This window comes from Oncorhynchus keta, chromosome 10 (assembly GCF_023373465.1).
Source record: "Oncorhynchus keta strain PuntledgeMale-10-30-2019 chromosome 10, Oket_V2, whole genome shotgun sequence".
NCBI classification, from domain to species: Eukaryota; Metazoa; Chordata; class Actinopteri; order Salmoniformes; family Salmonidae; genus Oncorhynchus; species Oncorhynchus keta.
Window position 1 is genome coordinate 49779122 of NC_068430.1, and position 12753 is coordinate 49791874.

A 12753-nucleotide genomic window follows, 5' to 3' on the forward strand; every position below is an offset into this window, starting at 1 on the left:
GATGACGGAAGTGAGTGCAGTGTGTCGTTTAACTCAGTTACCTTAGCTTTCTTGGGAACAGGAACAATGGTGGCCCTCTTGAATCATGAAACAGACTGGGATAGGGATTGATTGAATATGTCTGTAAACACACCAGCCAGCTGGTCTGCAGGGCGCGGCTGGGGATACCGCCCTGCAGCCTTGCGAGGGTTGACACGTTTAAATGTTTTCTGGGCTGCAGTGAAGGAGAGTCCGCATGTTTTGAGGGGCAGTGTCAGTGGCACTGTATTGTCCTCAAAGGGGCAAAAAAGTTATTTAGTCTGCCTGGGAGCAAGACATCCTGGTCCGTGACGGTGCTGGTTTTCTTTTTGTAATCCGTGATTGACTGTAGACCCTCCACATACCTCGTGTCTGAGCCGTTGAATTGAGATTCTACTTTGTCTCTATACTGACGCTTAGCTTGTTTAATTGCCTTGCGGAGGGAATAGTTACACTGTTTGTATTCGGTCATGTTTCCAGTCACCTTGCCCTGATTAAAAGCAGTGGTCGCGCTTTCAGTTTCACCTTGAATGCTGCCATCAATCCACGGTTTCTGGTTTGGGAATGTTTTAATCGTTGCTATGGGAACGACATCTTCAACGCACGTTCTAATGAACTCGCACACCGAATCAGCGTATTCGTCAATGTTGTCGTCTGACGCAATACGGAACATATCCCAGTCCACGTGATGGAAGCAGTCTTGGAGTGTGGAGTCAGATTGGTCGGACCAGCGTTGAACAGACCTCAGCGCGGGAGCTTCTTGTTTTAGTTTCTGTCTGTAGGCAGGGATCAACAAAATGGAGTCGTGGTCAGATTTTCCGAAAGGAGGGCGGGGCAGGGCCTTATATGCGTCGCGGAAGTTGGAATAGCAATGATCCAAGGTTTTTCCAGCCCTGGTTGCGCAATCGATATGCTGATAAAATTTAGGGAGTCTTGTTTTCAGATTAGCCTTGTTAAAATCCCCAGCTACAATGAATGCAGCCTCTGGATATATGGATTCCAGTTTGCAAAGAGTCAAATAAAGTTTGTTCAGAGCCATCGATATGTCTGCTTGGGGGGGAATATATACGGCTGTGATTATAATCGAAGAGAATTCCCTTGGTAGATAATGCGGTCTACATTTGATTGTGAGGAATTCTAAATCAGGTGAACAGAAGGACTTGAGTTCCTGTATGTTGTTTCGGCCACACCACGTCACGTTAACCATAAAGCATACGCCCCCGCCCCTCTTCTTACCAGAAAGATGTTTGTTTCTGTCAGCGCGATGCGTGGAGAAACCAGCTGGCTGCACCGTCTCTGATAGAGTCTCTCCAGTGAGCCATGTTTCCGTGAAGCAAAGAACGTTACAGTCTCTGATGTCCCTCTGGAATGCTACCCTTGCTCGGATTTCATCAACCTTGTTGTCAAGAGACTGGACATTGGCGAGGAGAATGCTAGGGAGTGGTGCACGATGTGCCCGTCTCCGGAGTCTGACCAGAAGACCGCTTCGTTTTGCCCTTTTTCGAAGTCGTTTTTTGGGGTCGCCGGCTGGGATCCATTCCGTTGTCCTGGGTGAAAGGCAGAACACAGGTTCCGCTTCGCGAAAGTCATATTCTTGGTCGTACTGATGGTGAGTTGACGCTGCTCTTATGTTCAGTAGTTCTTCTCGACTGTATGTAATGAAACCTAAGATGACCTGGGGTACCAATGTAAGAAATAACACGTAAAAAAACAAAAAACTGCATAGTTTCCTAGGAACGCGAAGCGAGGCGGCCATCTCTGTCGGCGCTAGGTCCCCCCGTGTGGTTCTGGGATTTTTGCTCACCGTTCTTGTGATCATTTTGACCCCACGGGGTGAGATCTTGCGTGGAGCCCCAGATCGAGGGAGATTATCAGTGGTCTTGTATGTCTACCACTTCCTAATAATTGCTCCCACAGTTGATTTCTTCAAACCATGCTGCTTACCTATTGCAGATTCAGTCTTCCCAGCCTGGTGCAGGTCTACAATTTTGTTTCTGGTGTCCTTTGACAGCTCTTTGGTCTTGGCCATAGTGGAGTTTGGAGTGTGACTGTTTGAGGTTGTGGACAGGTGTATTTTATACTGATAAAGCAAGTTCAAACAGGTGCCATTAATACAGGTAATCTTCCAATGAGCCTGGAGGACAGAGGAGCCTCTTAAAGAACAAGTTACATGTCTGTGAGAGCCAGAAATCTTGCTTGTTTGTAGGTGACCAAATACTTATTTTCCACCATAATTTGCAAATTAATGAATTTAAAAAATCTTACAATGTGATTTTCTGGATTTTTGTTTCTCATTTTGTCTGTCATAGTTGAAGTGTTCCTATGATAAATTATCATCTTTTTAAGTGGGAGAACTTGCACAATTGGTGGCTGACTAAATACTTTATTGCCCCACTGTGTCTTATATTCTGGGGAGGAGTAGCAGGAAGTTGAATTTGGGCAAGCTATTTATCCAAAAGTGAAAATGCTGCCCCCTATCCCGAAGAAGTTATAGAAACATACTTTATTTTACCCATTTCTCAAAACGTCTCAATTTCAGGAAACTAGAATAGAATACATTCTGGTGTGCAAGACCTCGGTGTCCGCGACGTAGCTGGTTTTCCCCTTTGTAGTCCGTGATTGTCTGTAGACCCTGCCACATACGGCTCGGTTGAATTGCGACTCCACTTGGTCTCTATACTGACACTTGCCTGTTTGATTGCCTTACAGGGTTAATAACTACACTGTTTGTATCGGCCATATTCCCAGTCACCTTGCCATGGTTAAATGTGGTGGTTCGCGCTTTCAGTTTTGCGGGAATGCTACCATCTATCCATGGTTTCTGGTTTGGGTAGGATTTAATAGTCATAGTGGGTACAAAATATCCTATACACTTCCTGATAAACTCAGTCACCGTATAAGTGTATTCGCCAATGTTATTCTCGGTGTCACGACTTCTGCCGAAGTCGGTTCCTCTCCTTGTTCGGGCGGTAGTCGGCGGTCGACGTCACTGGTCTTCTAGCCATCATCGATCTATTTTTCATGTTCCATTTGTTTTGTCTTGTTGTCTTTTGGGGGAATTTTTTCCCTCATATGTCCGTACCACTTCTGAACAACATAGCAAACACACTTGAATTCTGATGGCATACCTCTCTTTGAAGAGGCGAGCTCCATCGTGGATCACTTTGGTCTCACACTGCTCCTTCCTGCACATAGGACAGCACTTCCTGCCTGAAAACCTCCCAAAGGCCTGCAGACAGGCTCTGTGAAACACATGGGAGCAGGAGAGGAAAACCTGAGTCTGTAAGCAAAACTCCTCCTTGCAGATCACACAGGGCTGCCTGGAGTCCCCTTCATGAATAGGCCTCGACCCGACTCCATTCATCTACCTTCAGTTTCCTGTCCGGGGACTGCACCAAACCCAATTTCTGGGCCAATGTCAGTGGTGGAGCTGCTGGGTCAAGCACATACTCTTTCTCCTCTCCATCGTGTTGCTGGGTCCCTTTCTGTTTCACAGTTCCATGGTTCCGTTTGCAGTGTGTTTGTGGAGGCTCTTAAGCACCATCTTGTTTTCACAGGGTCACACAGTGACAAATTCTGAAGCAGTAAGTTTCGTGCCATATGGTCTTGAAGAGCAACTGAGGTAATTGCTAACTTTCCACTGGTTGCTTTTGAGTTCAAGCCTTCCGCATTGTGACCTGTTGTAGGTAGTGTTTGTATGGTTGTGACTTAGTAACCAAGGAGGCAGTCCTCCATTACCTCTACATCCTAACAAGTTCCTTAATCAATTGAAACCATGTGAGTGCGACAACCAGACAAAACAAATGGAACATGAAAAATAGATTGATGATGGCTAGAAGACCAGTGATGTCGACCGCCGAACACCGCCCGAACAAGGAGAGGAACAGACTTCGGTAGAAGTCGTGACACTCGGAGGCTACCCGGAACATATCCCAGTTCGCGTGATCAAAACAATCTTGAAGCGTGAATTCCAATTGGTCACATTGAATAGTCCTTAGCATGGGTACTTCCTTTTTGAGTTTCTGCCTATAGGAAGGGAGGATCAAAATGGAATAGTGATCAGATTTGCCGAAGGGAGGGCGGGGGAGGGTCTTGTAGATATCTCAGAAGGTGGAGTAGCAGTGGTCGAGTGTTTTAGCAGTGCAACTGCTACAGTCAATGTGTTGATAGAACTTGCTTTGTTAAAATCCCCAGCTACAATAAATGCAGCATCTGGATATGTGGTTCCAGTTTGCATAAAGTCCACTGAAGTTCTTTGAGTGCCATCGTCGTATCAGCTTGAGGGGGTATATGCACAACTGTGACTATAAATCGGTTAAACAAATCAAAATACATTTTATAATTGAGATTCTTCAAAGTAGCTACCCTTTGCCTTGATCACAACTTTGCACACTCTTGGCATTCTCTCAATCAGCTTCATGAGGTAGTCACCTGAAATGCATTTTAATTAACAGGTGTGCTTTGTTAAGGTAATTTGTTGAATTTTTTTCCTTCTTTAAATGCGTTTGAGCCAGTCAGTTGTGTTGTGACAAGGCAGGGGTGGCATACAGAAGATAGCCCTATTTGGTGAAAGACCAATTCCATATTATGGCAAAACAGCTTAAATTAGCAAAGAGAAATTACAGTCCATCATTACTTTAAGACATGAAGGTCCGTCAATCCAGAAAATGTCAAGAACTTTGAAAGTTTCTTCAAGTGCAGTCACAAAAACCATCAAGTGCTATTTAGAAACTGTATCTCATGAGGAACACTACATGAAAGGAAGACCCAGAGTTATCATTACTGCAGAGTTACCAGCCTTAGAAATTGCAGCCCAAATAAATGCTTCACAGAGTTCAAGTAACACATCTCAACATCAGCTGTTCAGAGGACACTGCATGAATCAGGCCTTCATCATCTAATTGCTCCAAAGAAACTACTACTCGTGTACTCAAAGGGCCAATAGATGGATACATCAGTCCCAAACCGTACCTTGGTTACCTTTTTGAGTCAAAGGCAGCTGAGCTCCACCTTGCGCCTGAGGATGAAAACAATGTCCGAAAGCGGTGTGTAGCCTTCACCATCTCCCTCACTAATGAGTTGAGGGTGAGACTGCCAGACAAGATCGAAGCATTGCAGTACATGTCAGTTTTCAATGTGGAGGAAACTCTAAAGCACAATAAGAGCCCTGGAGAAATAGACAAGATTGTCCAGCAATGGCGTGCCATCCATCTTAGTAAATGGAATGAGACAAAAACACACTGGGCTTCTGGAGTGAGATTTGGAAGTTCAGGGATGCAGCTGATATCAGCCCATTTCAAGAACTTGCCATGGCTGCTGTGTCTGTGTTGTCCTTGCCACACTCGAATGCTGATGTCGAGAGAGTGTTCAGCCAGATGAGTGTGGTAAAAAGCAAACTTAGAAATCGGATGTCCTTGCAGACCCTTAACTCCATCCTGTAGATTTGATATGGACTGAAGCTGTCTGGTGAGGCTTGCTATGAGCACCAGCTGCCTGATAATGTTTTGCAGCTTTTTGGCACATCAGCTGCTTACTCATTTAAAACCCTAAGTCAGCTCCCTCAGTTACTGAACCTGTCATAGAGAGCCTTGACCAAAATGACAATGACCCACTCTTTCTGTGAGCCAACACAAAGTGTGCGTGTGTGGAGGAGGGGTCTGAAAAACAAAACAATTAACCTGAATTAGGGCCAGACTTGTTACTATAATTTTCTCACATTGACAGTTTTTTCTATTGTCTCTTTTTGGTCCATTTAGATTGTAAACAAAAATGTTATGGTTCAAAATCATAATGTTTTACTGTGACTTGTTTTAGGCTCCTAAGTGGACCATAAGGTTAAAAACCAAACCAAATTAAGAAAACTAAACAAAAATAAAATAGACTAAGTAACTCTGCCAGAGTGTCTCTTTTGGGTCACTTTTGCCGGTCCCAAGCCCAGATAAAGGAGGGTTGGAATTGTGAAATAAGCAAAATAAAAATAAAAAACGTCAGAAGAAAGTTCATTTGTAGTTCTAAACGTATTTAGGGTGTTTTTTACTCACTTTTTTTGTCTATCCCACGACATTATTCCTCTCACCTACAGCGTCCATCACAATTACATGCTTGGCCAATTATGCAAATTAGGTGATGGCGTCATTTAGCGACTTCTAGCGACTTTTAGGACAGCCAATAGCTACTTTCCTTACCGAGGAGTTGGCAACACTGACAGCAAGGTGAATGATCCACCACACATGGCCTAGCCTACATCAGAAAATATCACCATCCCATAGACAGGTTCTATAGCCAACGTACTAGCCAAGTCTCCCTCTTTTGATCAGAGAAAACAGTTTATTCTAGCCGTTATTGTTCAAAAGATATGACCCATAATACCTGCGCTATATATTTGTTATTTCTATCGTGCATTGGCAGGCTGTTCTTATAATTATACTAGGCTACTTGCGAACTGGACTGTTAACCATTTTGTTGAGGCTACACCTTGTTCAGTCATGTTACCGCATTAACTAGCTCTAGCAAACAACCTAGGGCACATTTAGCAGGACACAACGTTTTGGAACGTTCAGATATGGCTGTGCTCCATTGCAAAACTGAGCCTATATGCAAACATTTGGTGGCAAAGAAGGAAAAGAAAATGGATCGCAAACAATGACTAAATCCCTCTTGCCACTATACTATATCTGACTGGGTAAATAACTTTACATTGAGTTCATTTGGACCCAGTGACAAGACTCGAGCACATTGACTCGGACTTCCGCCATAGCGACTTGGATTCTGGGCACAGGGGACTTGGGACTCGATATGGACTCTAGGTTTTGTGACTTGACTACATCACTGGACGAAACAGTCAATAGCCACTGTTCTACTTTCTGTGGATTGCTTAGGTACTTTGCGGCATCATCTGATGATTATGCTGCTGCCTCGCTGCGCTTCTGCGTCTTTGTTTTATATGTAATGTGTGATAACTAACTATGTAGGCTGAATAAGAAATTTACATGGCCAGATAATTTGTATATATATTCTTATACTGTGTTTCTCACATTTCTGCTGTAGGTAAGATAATAGGATGTGATGCAGAAAACATGTTGGTAGGACAAGGCTATGCATGTTTGTGCTCATGGAAGTCAGTTATTTATGTTTACTATAGGTTGAGGCAATAGAAATGTGATGTAACTCAAAAAGGGCATGAAAGACTAAAATGGTCCACTCTTTTTGTAATTTTGACACTAAGACTAAATCATTCTTTTACATGACAAGAATTAAGGATATTTTAGTCACAATAACTAAGTAGACTAAATCTTTTTTTTTTAAGTACAAAGGTATGTAAATGCTGCAAGGCCAACGCAGACGTTGGATTGACCACAGCAGTGCCTTTTTAAGCTGATCAAGCTGAAATGACAGCTGTTACATATCACTCTATGATATAGCTAATTTGACAAATGAGGTTGTGACTTCAGATATACTTTGGCAACCCACATGAATTTGAGACGCAGTCACAGCTAGATGTCACCCAGCATTTCAGTTCTAACCCACTGGGCACAGACGTCAATTCAACTTCTATTCCACGTTGGTTAAATGTAATTTAATTGAAATGACGTGAAAACATTGATTCAACTATTTAGTGTGAAGCATTCATATGAATTAGTCAGAGGAAATGCCAGTGTGTGTTCAAACACTGACATCATTTAAATGCAGAGAGGAAAGACTAAAGAGGGGCTGAGGTGCTCAAACAAATATTTAATTCCTAACAAAGAAAGAGTGGAGAAGCCACCACTGTTGGTAAAGTGGAATGAGCAATGGGTAACTGTATGATGAAACACTGTCACACAATAGTAATTATATACTAATTAGTATCTGCAGTTTATTCCAGACCATTTATTCCTGAAAAAAAAACTTTTCCTCACAAGGTTAATTAATTTGGTCTATGCGCTGGTAAAGTAAACATTTCCAGTAGTTCGTTTTTTTACTAGACTTCAAGATTTTATAATCAACTTCATGAAAATATAGTAATTTAAGATGTTCATTAAATTACATGCATATTTGGTTCTACATTATGCCTTTTATAGAAGGCATTTGATTGCATTTCATACTGTGGTGAAGCTGTGGGACAGCATGTAATGGAGGATGTCACCAAAGCATGAACTAATTGCTCACACCTGTGCCTGCTTGCAAATCTCTGCCTAGGAAACTGACAAAAGGCAGAGCTGAGAGCACAGACAGGTCTGTTTTGGTCATGTACCAAGTGTTTACAGAAAAGACCATAGCTGTCATAAAAGTGATGAATAAGTGATATGTTGCAATTGCGGTGGGAACCATATGCAGCAGCTGTGAAAAGGGTTGAGGGTTTGAATAGTGCATCAGAGGTGTCCATGGTGGTGGATAGGCCTACACTGCAGGCTACAGGGGTTGCCTTTCACTATCAGTATCTTGCCATTTTAAAGGTTAATACTTTGGCCTTTATAGCTATGGTAAATAATGGCAGCGCTTCCTGGACCTGAAAGATTTACATGGATTATTGGCACAAGCCGTAACACCTTCAGGTCGTAGAGCCTGAGAAGGGAGATATGGAGAATTAAAAGGAAGAAGTGGGAGTTTTGTTTGTTTTGGCAATGTACTATTTCTATTAGGGTGGATTAAGTTAGTTACCCTATTATGTATGGATTTATTTTTCTAGGGGGGTTTCAACCCGTCCAGCTGGTGGCGGCAAAACATATTTTTGGGTTGTAGTAAGCCATACAACCCACAGAAGAAGCAGGCAGGTCTGGGTGGGGGAGCTGTGCTTTGGACATTGCGCTTGTAGCTTTGGCAAGTATCTGTATTGCATTCACCTTAACAGGGGGAGGTTGTTGTTTGCTGCTGGGTAGGGCAGCTGGCGACAAAGACAAGTAGTAAGGTGGAATTTGGGGAACCAGATAAGACAGTGGTGCTAGGAGTGTGAGCCATCTCCCCTACTTTTGGGAACAGACCGCTCTGTGTGTTGGAGCATGCTCTTCGACATGGAAATTAATTAGCTAAGCTTTATCAGTGTTTGTAAACAGAGCGCACTGAGAGTAGTGTGCTCCTCTATTCTACATAATTAATCAGGCCAAAACCTACAGTGATCACCCTGAATCTGAGTACAGCCTAGTTGTTCCTGTCCAGTGTGTGGCCTATTCAGTGCACCATGGATAGGTATCCACTGTTGGTCTGCCACACCGACCGGCGCAAGGGTGGTGCACACTCCTAGACCCCATGGGGGGTCCCGTCAGCTGGGAGAGCTAAGTGTTTTTAAATGTTCAATGTTATGTCTATGTCCTCTTTCATTGGCCTAGTCTTGTTAAATGTTTCTAGAATGTATAGTTTTCTAAATACAGTGCAGGTTATGTGGGGTGGACAGAACAGCGTTTCCAGACTGCGTCGCTCAGTGGGGGGGGGTTCTATGACTTTATTATCATGTGTGGGTCTCTGAACCGTGTGTAGGCTATTATGCTTTATTATCATGTGCGCATGTGCATTTCCTGTTAGGTGTAGTAACGCAATACTGCCGTAATACATAACTGCTTAGTAACAGCATAGTAACTAATATAAACATATGTATATCACAGATGCTACACTCCTCCCCCATAGTGTTTAACTTCTTGCGTCGAGCCATCCCAGATCCGGTATCGTGACTACAGCCTCAAGCTCATTACCATAATGCAATGTTAACTATTCATGAAAATCGCAAATGAAATTAAATGAATCTATTTGCTCTCAAGCTTAGCCTTTTGTTAAAAACACTGTCATCTCAGATTTTCAAAATTTAGCATTTGTGTAACTATTGATAGCTAACATAGCATTTAGCGTTAGCATTCAGCAGGCAACATTTACACAAAAAAACAGAAAAGCATTCAAATAAAATCATTTACCTTTGAAGAACTTCAAATGTTTTCAATGAGGAGACTCTCAGATAGCAAATGTTAAGTTTTTCCTGAAAGATTATTTGTTTAGGACAAATCGCTCCGTTTTCTGCGTCACGTTTAGCTACGAAAAAAAACCTGTATCCAGGATTGTGTAACTCTATCCGCAAGCTCATTAGCATAACACAACGTTAACTATTCATGAAAATCGCAAATGAAATGAAATTAATCTATTTGCTCTCAAGCTGAGCCTTTTGTTAACAACACTGTCATCTCAGATTTTCAAAATATGCTTCTCAACCATTGCAAAACAAGCATTTGTGTAACAGTATCGATGGCTAACGTACCATGTAGCGTTAGCATTCAGCATGCAACATTTTCCAAAAAAACAGAAAATAATTCAAATAAAATCATTTACCTTTGTAGAACTTCAGTTGTTTTCAATGAGGAGACTCTGTTAGATAGCAAATGTTCCGTTTTTTACAAAAAATATTATTTGTGTCGACTAATCGCTCCGTTTTTTTCATCACATTTGGGGAGGGAAAAATAAATATATATATATTAAGTCATTAAAACGCAAACTTTTTTCCAAATTAACTCCATAATATCGACAGAAACATGGCAAACCGATGTTTAGAATCAATCCTCAAGTTGTTTTTCACATATCTATCGACGATAAAATCCATCGTGGCATTTTACTTTCTCTTCTGAAGAAATGGAACGCGCATGGACCTATAGACACACGACACCGGGCGGGACACCAGGTAAATGTAGTCTCTTATTGTCAATCTTCCAATGATATGCCTACAAACACGTCACAATGCTGCAGACACCTCGGGGAATAGACAGAAACCGCAGGCTCATTCCTGGCGCATTCACAGCCATATAAGGAGACATTGGAACACAGCGCCTTCAGAATCTGGGGCATTTCCTGTATGAAACTTCATCTTGGTTTCGCCTGTTGCATTAGTTTTGGGTCACTCACAGATAATATCTTTGCAGTTTTGGAGACGTCAGAGTTTTGTCTTTCCAAGGCTGTCAATTCCATGCATAGTCGAGCATCTTTTCGTGACAAAATATTGCGCTTAAAACGGGCACGTCTTTTTATCCAATAATGACATAGCGCCCCCATAGGTTGAACAGGTTAACCCAGAGAACAAGGTAAATATGTTAGGGAACTACTAATGCAATAGCTGAACAATGCATTCTTAAACATTTTTCAACTATTGGTTTGAAGCAGACTTTTCAGACTTTTCAGAGCCCAGCAAAGATTATTCTGCCCCGAAGATGGAATTTGTGTCCTAATAACTAACCCAGGTAATGTCCTTTTTTATTTCCTTTTATCTAGGAAATATTAGTGTTTTGCTTTACCGTTTATTATTATTATTATATATTATTATTATTACCGTCTTACCTCCTGAAACAGGTCAAGCTTTTGAGGTGCCCTTCGCTGTCGAATAGGATATCTCCGCTCCTCCTGGGTTTCTGGTGGTGGGCCAAGTGGAAGGTCAGGCTCTGTCTCTCCCGTACGTCCACAGTCAGGAGCATAGTCCTGTGGGTCGTTATTGTTCTTGTTCTCTCGGCATGTCTCTGCTGGAGCGTTGGACGTAGCTGATGATCCACATGAATGTTGACATGGCGATGACCAATTTGGACTTGGTAAGTCAAAGGTCCTCTGCGTTGCAAGATCACACCTGAGTTCCACAGGTACTTGAGGTGTCTGAAATCGCGTCCCTTCACCCTCTCTTCCTCTTTGAATTCTCTGACAGTCTTTGAGTGTCTGTCATGAGCTTTCTTCTGCTGAAGCTTCTGCCTTCTGCTTTGCTACAGTGCTTGATAAGTCTGGTTTCAACAACGTCAGATGGGTACGTGGTTGGAGTTTCAGAAACAGTTCAGCTGGTGTACATTCCGTTACTCTGTGTGGTGTGTTAAGTAAGTAAACAGGAACCAGGGAAGCTTTTGGTGGGTGGGCACAGACTGAACCTCGAGTCTAGTCCAGGCCTTCTTAATTGTTTGCACGGCTCTCTCCAATGCTCAGTTTGATGCCGGATGGTAAGATGGTGACAGGATGTGCCTGACTCCGTTGTTCTTGAGGAACATTTCACAATCGTTTGCCGTGAAAGGAGGGCCATTGTCCTACACGAGCTCCTTGACTAATCCAACGGATGCGAACAGGTGTCTGAGAAGATTGATGGTTGATTGATGGATTGATGGGGTTGATGGGGTTGGTATGGCTGATTTTGGATTGATGGTCTTCTCAGCTGTGGTCAGTTGAGTAGGGAACACTTCCACCCACTTGGAATGGACATCGACGACAACAAGGAAGTGTTGCTTGTCAATCTCGACGTAATCCACATGGATGTGTTCCCATGGTGTTTCGGCCCAGGACCATGGATGAAGAGGTGCAGCAGCAGGCTTGTTGCAAACTGATTCACAAGATGAGCAGTGGGGCGGCAGCGTAGCACAGTGTTGGACTAGTAACCGAAATGTTGCAAGATCTAATCCCCGAGCTGATAAGGTACAAATCTGTCGATATGCCCCTAAACAAGGCAGTTAACCCACTGTTCCTAGGCCGTCATTGGAAATAAGAATTTGTTCTTAACTGACTTGCTTAGTTAAATAATGGTAAAATAGAACATGCTGTTGAATGTCCTGATCCAGTCCAGGCCACCACAGATAACTGCGGGCGAGTGCTTTCATTCGAGTGATCCCTGGATGTCCCTAATGCAGGTCAGATGACAGTCTCCTCTAGAATTTGTGATGTACCACCCCCCCCTGATCCTCACAGAACACATCCTTGATCAGTGGACACCTGGTCGTTCTTGTTGATGAAGGTTCTCATCATCTATGAAGGTTGGCCAAC

The 12753-nt window shown here is 42.9% G+C and overlaps 1 pseudogene; it reads right to left on the minus strand.

Annotated features, from left to right (window-relative positions):
• Positions 1-3054: 3054 nt before the first annotated feature.
• On the minus strand, positions 3055-11438 carry LOC118389363 (RING finger protein 32-like; annotated as a pseudogene).
• Between the last annotated feature and the right edge of the window lie 1315 nt (positions 11439-12753).